This window comes from Eulemur rufifrons, chromosome 29, assembly GCF_041146395.1.
Source record: "Eulemur rufifrons isolate Redbay chromosome 29, OSU_ERuf_1, whole genome shotgun sequence".
Lineage (NCBI taxonomy): Eukaryota > Metazoa > Chordata > Mammalia > Primates > Lemuridae > Eulemur > Eulemur rufifrons.
In genome coordinates, this window is record NC_091011.1 from 84,843,418 (window position 1) to 84,853,192 (window position 9,775).

A 9,775-nucleotide genomic window follows, 5' to 3' on the forward strand; every position below is an offset into this window, starting at 1 on the left:
GCGATTTCATTGCCACTCGATTTCCAGGCTTCTTTGCTGCAGGCATAAACAACCTACCCTTAAGATGGCAAAACTGTGTCAAAAGTTTAGGCACACACTTTAATTGTACTGCTTCTTGTTTGTGATATAATAAACTACACTTCTGATTTGAAATCGGACATTTCATATTTAATGACCTAATATAAACCTCTGAAGTGTGAAGCCTGCCCAACAGGAGAAAGATATTAGCCAAATTTGGAATTAAGATTTTGGATTTACTGAGCTTCATTGCCTTGTTTTCTAATCAATTTTTCCAAAATTACAGCTGACTGGATGGATCAGTTTGGGCAGTGGAGGAGTGTGTGGGAGGCGGTGGCAGGAAGGACTGCAGGTGCATTGCATTGGTGACCAGAAATAGTGTTTGTGTGAAACAGCCAGGACAGGCTAGCACCGGGCCTGCCTCTGTTCCCTGGGGCATTCTGTTCCCTGGCGCATGGAGAGAGGGCGCTCTTCAGCAAAGCGAAAGTAAAGGGGATAAAACCAGGTTTTAGGTATTTTGCTTTAAAAAGTTTTAGCATGTAAAGAGTAGGTTCATTTATTCCTCAACAATACTAAATAAATGTAGGATTTTAATTTGTTGTTTCTACTGAGTTAATCAGTTTCGTGGGGTTAGAATATCAAAAACAGGTACATACCTTCTTTCTAGTCAAGTCATGACTCCTGTAGTTTTGATAAATTAGTAATGTAGAAACTATATATCCAAACTTTATCTGAGCTGTAATAACTGTTACTGCCCAAGCTAGCCTTTTCCAAATATTTATTGTTTTCCCATCTTGAAAAATTTTGAATCTTCAGAAGAGTTGGAAGAAAAGTACAATGAACCCATATACTTTTCACCTAGATTCACTAGTTGTCCACACTTTGCACATTTACTTTTTAATATGTTTATATACTGGTTTTCTTTAAGTTGTAGACATCATGACACTTTATCCCTAAACATTTTAGCAAGTAAGAACAACTGTATTTTCCTTCCTAATCACAATACCATTATAACATTCAAGGCATTTGACAATAAAATACAAAGTTCCTAATATTCTGTCCATATTAAAATTTCCTCAATTGTCCCCAAAATGTTCTTTAGAACTTGTTTTTTGACCCAGGATCCAATAATTAATAACATTACATTTAGTTACCTCTTTAATTACCTTTATTGTATTAATAAAGCAGTTCCTTGCCTTTTTGGAGGAGTAAGGGGCTTTTATAACTGATATTTTTTAGCTGTTTTGAAAAAGAACCCACAATTTTTCTTTTGATGAGATTCTGGTTAAACATTTTTGGCTCGAATACAATTGTACTGGTGATACTGTGCATCGGCAGGTATATATCAGTCCGCACCAGACACGTGACTAGCATTTATTGATCCCTCACATTATCTTATTTGGTCCCCACAACAGCTGAACAAGGGGCTTGCGTTAGCCCCATTTACAGAGGTGGAAACTGAACCTCAAGAAAGGTTAAGTGGCTTGCTCAGGGCTGCCAGGTGGTGCAAGGCAAGCATGACTTGGACTCGGCTGTGCCAGACTCCAAAGGCCTCCCTAACTACTTAAGCGCCCAACCTCTATCACTGTTCCTTAACTGAGATTACATAGCACACCCGTGGAGTTTTGACAAATACTAGCCTCCTTTCCTCTCCTGCAGAGTCCTATGGTGCAAAAGACCCCGGGCCATACAGATGCACACCTTGGGATGGGACAGGAACCCCTAAGCCTGCGGACCTAGGGATGGGACTCCTGCCTCATCCCGTCCTTCTAGGCCAGGGAGCCCTAAACCAGGCTGTGCACCACAATCGTGGGCGTGCAGCTCCAGGCTGTGAGCCCCTCACGCTCCGCCAGGGGGCGCCGGGACGCTGTGAGCTGCTTCCTGGTGCGGGTGAGGACGGAGGGGCGGGGCGTGACCCGGAAGTCGACGGCGGGTTCCGCCCCTCGCGCTGGGGTGGCAGGCTCGGACCGGCCGTCGGAGCTGCAGCCTCCCTTAGCGCCCTCCTTGTCGACATCATGCTCCAGTTCCTGGTGAGTGGAGCTGCCGAGGAGAGGGCCTGCGGCTTGGGGTTCACCTCGGGCCCCTCTTTCCCCTCGAGGAGGCCTTGGCCGGGGACGTGGGCGTAGTTCCCGCGGTCCCTTCGGCCCCTGTGCCTGGTCGGCGCCTCTCAGGGTGGCCCGTGGGGTTTTCTTCCTGCCTTCCCATAAATCCCTTTGCCAGTGCTTTTCTGTAGCCATCCAAGTCCCTAAAAGTTTGAGGTGTCAGACAGTATGCATCTTCAAAGCTACTTACTGTGTGCTGCGCCCTGTCTTCGTTGTGTAATCCTCCTATTAAAGCTTGTGTGGTCCTTAATGACTTTTCGTAGTCGGCTCCCTTTCTGCGCTCCTGACATAGACACGGACCCTGTCCCTGACTTAGAGCTCTGCTGGTTGGCATGTTTAGAAGGTAGGAGGGCGGGAGGGCCAGGAATAAATCTTAAAGTAGCCATCGCACGAGGTCAGAGTTAGAGGCTTAGCGAGCCCTCATCAGACCTTTCAGACTTTGAGAAGTGAGTCAGACGCTGGTATACAAGTAATTTTTCCCCAAATGAGTAAGCGTGAGTAAGCAGATTATTTCTCATGGCTTCTTATTTGAGTTAAAAACGAGTTTTCTGGCAAAACTCAATGTATTTCAAGGATTGCCTGGCGAAAGTTCCAGGAAGACTTGCCAATCAAATTTTCAAGTGAAAGTTTTTCTACCAAGCTTTTGTGCATTCAAAACTTGATGCTTTCGATCCCTAATTCTTATAAGAAGCAGATATTCTAATGTCTGTCAGGTGTTCAATGGAGATCTGGTGCTCTGGAAATGAGATTCTATCCCAAATGCTGTATTTTTTTATTAAAGAAATTAAAACACAAAATGTGGCCCTTCTGCCCTCTTGAAAGATGGTAATTGATTGTGAAATCCAATGAGTCAAAAAAGAGTATCCTTGACCCAAACTGCCCACCTAAGACAGGGCTGCTCCTTTGCCTCTGGGAGTTTCTCCCGTGTCTTTACAGGTGTTAGCTTGAGAGTTAGGAATAACTACAGTCATTTACTTGCAGGAAACAGTAGGTTTAAAGCAGTATCACTTAGCCCCAAGTGTAGGATGATATAATAATTGAACCATCTACAACTGTTGCTCATTGATAAACTGGGAGGACATGATTCATTTACAATCAACTTTTTAAGTTCTTTTGAATGAGTTTATTTGGTGTTGGAATAAACTTTTTTGCTCTGTGGAAACATGGATTTTGATTTGCGTATTCAGAATTCTCAGCATTTAAGGAGAGATGCTGAAGCTATCCATTCAATTCCTAGCTTGGAAGTAACTGGAACACTCATGTTCTCTCACCCTCTGGTCCCCCACCTCATTTCCTTTGAAAGTAGTATATACTTTTCACATTGATTCCACCTCTGTCAAATGATTCACTAACTCTGTGAAGTTGGGCATGTCTGTCTGTTTGTTTTCAGTCATTTCATCTATAAAACAATGACCATCATGTCCTAGTATTTAAGAGGTTAGACTCCAGAATCAGACTTCTGGGTTTGAACCCTGCCTCCATCATTTTCAAGCTGTGGGAGCTTGGGCAGATTATTTAAATTTCCTATGCTTCAGTTTCCACATCTGAAAATGGGAACTCACCTCATGGTTTCGTTGTGAGGATTAAAAATAACACATTAAAGTACTTAAAAACAGTGGCACTTAACAAGGATTCAGATATTGTTTGGTTTTTCTTTTGCAGGGTGTCAGTTGAACTCTTGATTTAGTTTCTTCTCAGAAATGGGAATTAGCTTCCCTCAGAAGGGTCGGTGATGAGAAAGGTTTGGAAGTGATGGAACAGTCACAAGTTAAGCGTGTGCATTGTCGTCACTCATTTTGGAGCAGTCTACGATGTTTCCTACGGTTGTTCATCGAGCACAATTTGAAAACCAGTGTATTTGATTGTGTTGCGTATACATTCCTCCCATTGTTCATTTGTCTTCTGATTAAAATATTCACCCATTGTCCCTGTCTTGACACCTTGTTCCTGTGATTTTGCTACAGTAGCTTCCTTAATTGTAGTATGCTTTAGCTACAGCTATTTTAAGGATGCTTTGGAAGAGTAGCTTATTACAAAGACATACAAAGGCACTGCTGGGGGCTTTGTGCACACTGCCTGTGGTACTATTCCTGGTAACCTGTTGCTTTTCTTACCTCTTGAAGTCCCCAGCACTTCGTACTCTTAAATCATGTCATTTTTAATCCCCCTTCCCTTGGCTTTGGGATCCCATATCTCAAGTACTTTCCAATAGTCTTTCACGTTATAGCACATCTGAATTATTTTTATAGAGGAACCCGCACAGAGTGAAGGTGACAGGCTCTGGGCGCGGGTAGCTCCAAGGGCGGAGAGAATCGTTATCTGGGTGTACCAGCTGGGGAACTGCTCTATCTAATCTCTCTTGTTTTTACTGGCTGCTTCTCCCTGCTTCTTGGTTACTGTGCGCTGGTCAAGGGTCAGTCCTTGATCCTCTGCTCTTCTCTCCAAACCCACCCTCAGTGAGAGTGTTGCTTGTCGTGCTGTCACCTTTCACCCCTTTGCAGACAGCTTCCAAAACTCTCTGAGTCCTTTTCTCTGAATTCCGGTTCCTGGCATCAGCTGCCAGCTGAACATTTCTGGTCTTACCCTCCATTTCAGACTCCACATGTCTGGCCCTGTTACCTGCTCTCCACCCCGCGTCCCCTACCCTCCACCTCACTTTTTTCTTTGTTCCCTTGCCCCGAGTCTCTCAAATTTGAAATGTTGACATAATCTTTGATTTATTTCTCTCCTTCATTTCCCATGTCATTTTCCCACCATGTGCCTGGGATGTATATTTACCTGCTGTGTAATCTTGGGCAAGTTACTTAACTGCTCTGTGCCTTAGTTTCCTCAACATAAACTGGGCAATAATAGTATCTGCTTTATAAAGTGAAGAATATTTATGTTCGGTCACCTCCATTTATAATAGGCTCATTATTCCCTCTGGTAATCTCTTTCATGTTTGGTTAGTGTCTCCTTACCTAGTTCTGCTCCTTTATGTTAAAGAGCAGTTCTAATCTGCTTGAGAACCTTTTACATACTCAAAGAACATTATCTTGGCACTTCTCTCAACGCCTCCCACCTGGCTCCTCTGTCTTGTCTTTAGGCTAAACATCTCTGCTTCTTCCATCCATTCTTCATGATTTCAAGTTCATGCTGGTTGCACTTCTCTAAATACGGCACTGCCCTCATATAGTCTGATAAGCCGTAGCAAGGCAGGGCTATTGCCTCTGGTTCTATACGTATCTTTTGCTGCCCTTGGCTCTGTCCTTCCCTCTTGCAGCTGCCAGAGTAATCAAGATTAATTGCCTTACTCACATGCTCAGAAACTGTCAGTGGCCCCTGCATCCATCCTTCCGCATCAAACCATAACCACTTGCACTTGATTTTGCTAATTTGCTAATCTCGCCCCATTTTCCTTTCCCACTGCCCTTCAACAGAGAGTCCTGTTTTAGATTGGCTAGTCTAATCTTACCAATCCATAACCAACCTGTGGACCTCCTTGTGTTCATACCTTCCCACATGGTTTTCCCTTTATCCTGCTCTTTGTCTTCCTCACTACTCTTTGTGGACCAACTCCCATCTTTTTCCGTGAGGCCTTCCTGATGACTTTAGCTCCTGAAATCTTCACACCATTATGTCTTGATACTATTATGATTCATCTCCCCATTTATTTAGGTCTCATATGTCTTTCTTCTGTGTTTTTAACTTCTGAGTAATCTTGCACCTTGTTTGTTGTATTTATTCCTAGGTACTTTTTAGTTTTGTGTTGTTGTGAGTGGTGACCTTTTTAAAATTACATTTTCGAATTAGTTGCCATTGTATAAAAATGCTAATAATTTTCACGTATTAATTTTGTATCCAGCAATCTTGCCTATCTCTTAGCTCAAGTAGTTTGTAGATACAGTTGGAAGTGAACCAGTGAAGGGGATACTGTGAAGGCAGTCATGTCTCCAGTGAAAGCAAAAATTGACAGTTCTGTGTTCTTTTTAAATTTTTATTACTCTTATTTGTCCATCTTCCCTTTCATCCTGTAAGCTAGGACTTTGAGTTGAAGTCATGAGAGTGAACGTTTTAGTTTTGTTTCTGCTTTTAGTGGAAATGGTTCTCAAGTTTTAGTATGGTATTTGTGATATTTTCTAACAGGTTAGGGAAATTCCCTTCTATTTCCTGTTTAAGAGTTTGGCCGGGCTCACACCTATAATCCCAGCACTTTAGAAGGCTCAGACAGGAGGATCGCTTGAGGTCAGGAGTTCAAGACCAGCCTAAGCAAGAGCAAGACCCTGTCTCCACAAAAAATAAAAAAATTAGCCAGTCATGGTGGCACATGCCTGTAGTCCCAGCTACTTGGAAAGCTGAGGCAGGAGGATTGCTTGAGTCCAGCAGTTTGAGGTTGCTGTGAGCTATAATGACGCCACTGCCCTCTACCCAGGCAACAGAGCAAGACTCTGTCTAAAAAAAAAAAGTTTGTACTGTGGCTAGCTATTGAATTTTGTCATCCTATTTCCTCATCTGATGATCATATGATTTTTCTCCTTTAATATGTTAATATGAATTAACATTAGTAGATTTCTAATACAAAGCACTTAAACTATATGGTCCATTGAGACCATCACTTGGTGATGTGCTGTATTGTATTCACTGCACCTTCATGTGGTTTTAGTCTTGGCTTCCTAGAATAGATCATAAAATCCATGGGAAGAAGCACTATACCTTATACTTAATTTTCCAAGCACATGGCTTAGTTTTAGGACCTGTAAGGCACTTAGTCAATACCTTGTGATTGATTTCATTTATTTAATTTTAGATCTTCCTCTTGTGCCTCATTGCCACTTAGTCATAAAATATTTGAATTTTGAATAAGCTTCTTTGAGAACAGGCAAACCAGTTCTAACTTTGCACTGGCCAACTTTTCATGAATGTCCCTATTTCATTTACTGGCTCAATGAAAGCATTAAAAGCTTTTTTTTTCCCCCCCTTTTCTTCATTCTCTAAGGAAGATTATTGCATATAAAACCTAGCTTACCTCTTAAAAACGTGCTTCTCTGTGGTGGTAAGTAGAAGGGATATAGGTTATATCCTCAGCAAATTTTCATTTTAATGTATAGAATGTGGGTTTTATTATTACTTGAACAGTTAAACACATTTGATAATGTTCTCTACACCAAGTTTAAAGACTAAGACACAAAAAAGGGTGAATTTTTTTCTGCCTCCTTGGAACAGAAAAGTCTTCTGCTTGTCTAGCTGAGTCTAAAATTAAAAAATAAAATAATTTTTGGTTTTCTTGTCAGTGTGTAGATTTTGTCACTGCAGACTGTAAATCATTTTTGGGTTGGCTAGGCTAATCTTTTTGAATGCTAGTTGTAGCTGTATTTACTAAATAAAATGAGATTATTTTTAGATTTCTTAAACGCTTGTCAGAAAATATAGTTGAGATTCTATGTCATAACTTGGGTGTGTCATTTTTGAAAATGTAATTTGATGAGTCATATTTCCGATTTGTCAGATACTTTGAGTTATTGTCAACTACTTTGGGTTATTGCTAGGAGCCATCCCCAGATAAAAATTGTAGCTGTATTTGCTGATCTGTGTGTACAACTTTTTGGTTAGGGCAGGGTTGAGCACATGATGAGAAGAGTCAGTTTGCTTTGGAGTTGGCTTTCTTTTCAAGAGTTAGTGCTTTTTTAGGCCGGGCGTCACCTGGTGGCTCTATTAGAGAGGGTGTGATAGTAATTATTTAGTGTCAGGCCTGGGAAGAAGGCATTGCACTTCTCTCTGCACTGTCTTCTCTGCAGGGGATGCTATGGGGTGACCATGTGGTGTGGAGGAGGTACTGTGCTGATGGCATCCAGCTTACAGAGCTTCTGGTGAGGCTTCCAGGTCTCTTGGCCTGGAAGAAGTTAAGCATTCTTGGCCTGCAGAGAGGTTTCAGACTCATTCAAGTCCTTCTGTAATCTGGCTTCAATCTAACTTTTCAGGCTCAATGTTCTTCAGATTTAATTTTTTTCTGTCTAAACTTGCTCATTGGCCATGCCATGAACAATATACTGTATAAGCTTTTCTGGCTTCGTGCATTTTCTCTAACATTTCTGTTAATGAGTAACATTTTTCTTGTTGTATTGTGTGTTTAATTTTACAATACCCCAGTGGTAGATCTGGTGGTTTTCTGAAACTGGGATTGGATCTCACTTGTCTAGAGGCATGTGGTTTTTGTTTTGTTTTGTGTTTTAAAATAACCACTAGTTTTTCACGTGCCCGGACGCCTGGTGAAGTTACCAAACTGAAGCCAGGTTAGATATGCCATGTTTGTTTTGAGACACCCATGGTAAGAACTAGGAATCTTAGCATGTTGGAGTTGCAACATTACATAGGTGGAATAATGTTTTATGAATCAGGAAGCTGAAATCGGCAGTCCTCCAGAGAGGTAAGTGTCTTGCCTAAAGGGACACAGCTAGATAGTGGTGGAACAAGAACTGGTTTATTTTTCTTGAAATTTTATCAATCTCATTTTCTTTCTATTTGGTGTTAGAGCTAACATTTTCATTTGATTTTTTTCTCTTCTTTTAAGCAAATTTAATACTCTTTCTGGATTTGGAAAACCTCTGCCTATCTGATTTCAATCCATAGGAGTGAAAAAAAAATCATTCTTCTTGGTGCTATGTTGGTAAAAACAGATTTTGTAAGATGTACCTAATTAATCGTATGATCAGAAAATGATGTATGATTAGAGACTAGATAGTCTCTCTTATGTTTCTTAATTTGCTAACAACAAACCAACTTAAATTATGTTTTTGGTGTTTGAAGCTTTGTAAGCTTACAGCTCAGTAAGGACCCAGCTGTATTCCATTCCCCCGTACGCACCTCCAACCCGAAGATAAGGCTTGACAATGCCATGTGTGATTGATGGTTTTAAGTGCCATACATTATTTTTCAATTTTAACCTCTTTGCTGCATATTGATTAAATAGGAGCAACACTGATTAAACAAAATGATGAAAAAAAGTGGATGCCAGTTTGAATTTATAAACTTAGAAATTAGGCTTCAGTTGGAGGGTCTTATTTAGGAGTAAAATAGGGAGTTATCATTAAAACTCAAAACTAAGGAGCTTTAGTCCTTTTGGTATGTAAGGAGTACTCTAAATTTTCATGGAACAGTTTTTGTTCCGAAAAATAGTCACTAATGAGAGAAACATTTATAGTTCTTTAAAAATCATGCCTGTCTCTGTTGTCACTGAGTTAGAGCTGTGTTTTAGACCTTAAGTGTCCTGCCTGTTAGACTTCACCCATGGCAGAGTGCTATGCTGTATGTACTCTCAGTGGTTTGTCAGAGTTCCCTATTTTTTTCTGTCATCACATATTTTGGGTTTTGAGTGGGTATCTAATGTAAGTTGTCCTGTTCTCCTTGTTGTGAATGACCTGGGACAAGTCCCTTCCCATCCAGGACCTCAAGTTCTTCTTATGAAATATGGAGAGATTCAATTGTGAATATGATCTAAAATCCTATGATTTAACTGAATACTTATAAAATTGAATAATTTTTATTTGATTTAGAGAGGAATAACAATACCTATAACCAAAAAAAGACAAAAACAATTACAGCATTCAGTAACAAAAATCTGAACTTTGGCTTGGGTTTCTAGAACTTATGGTGAAGTATTTATGGGGATTGTGAGGGGA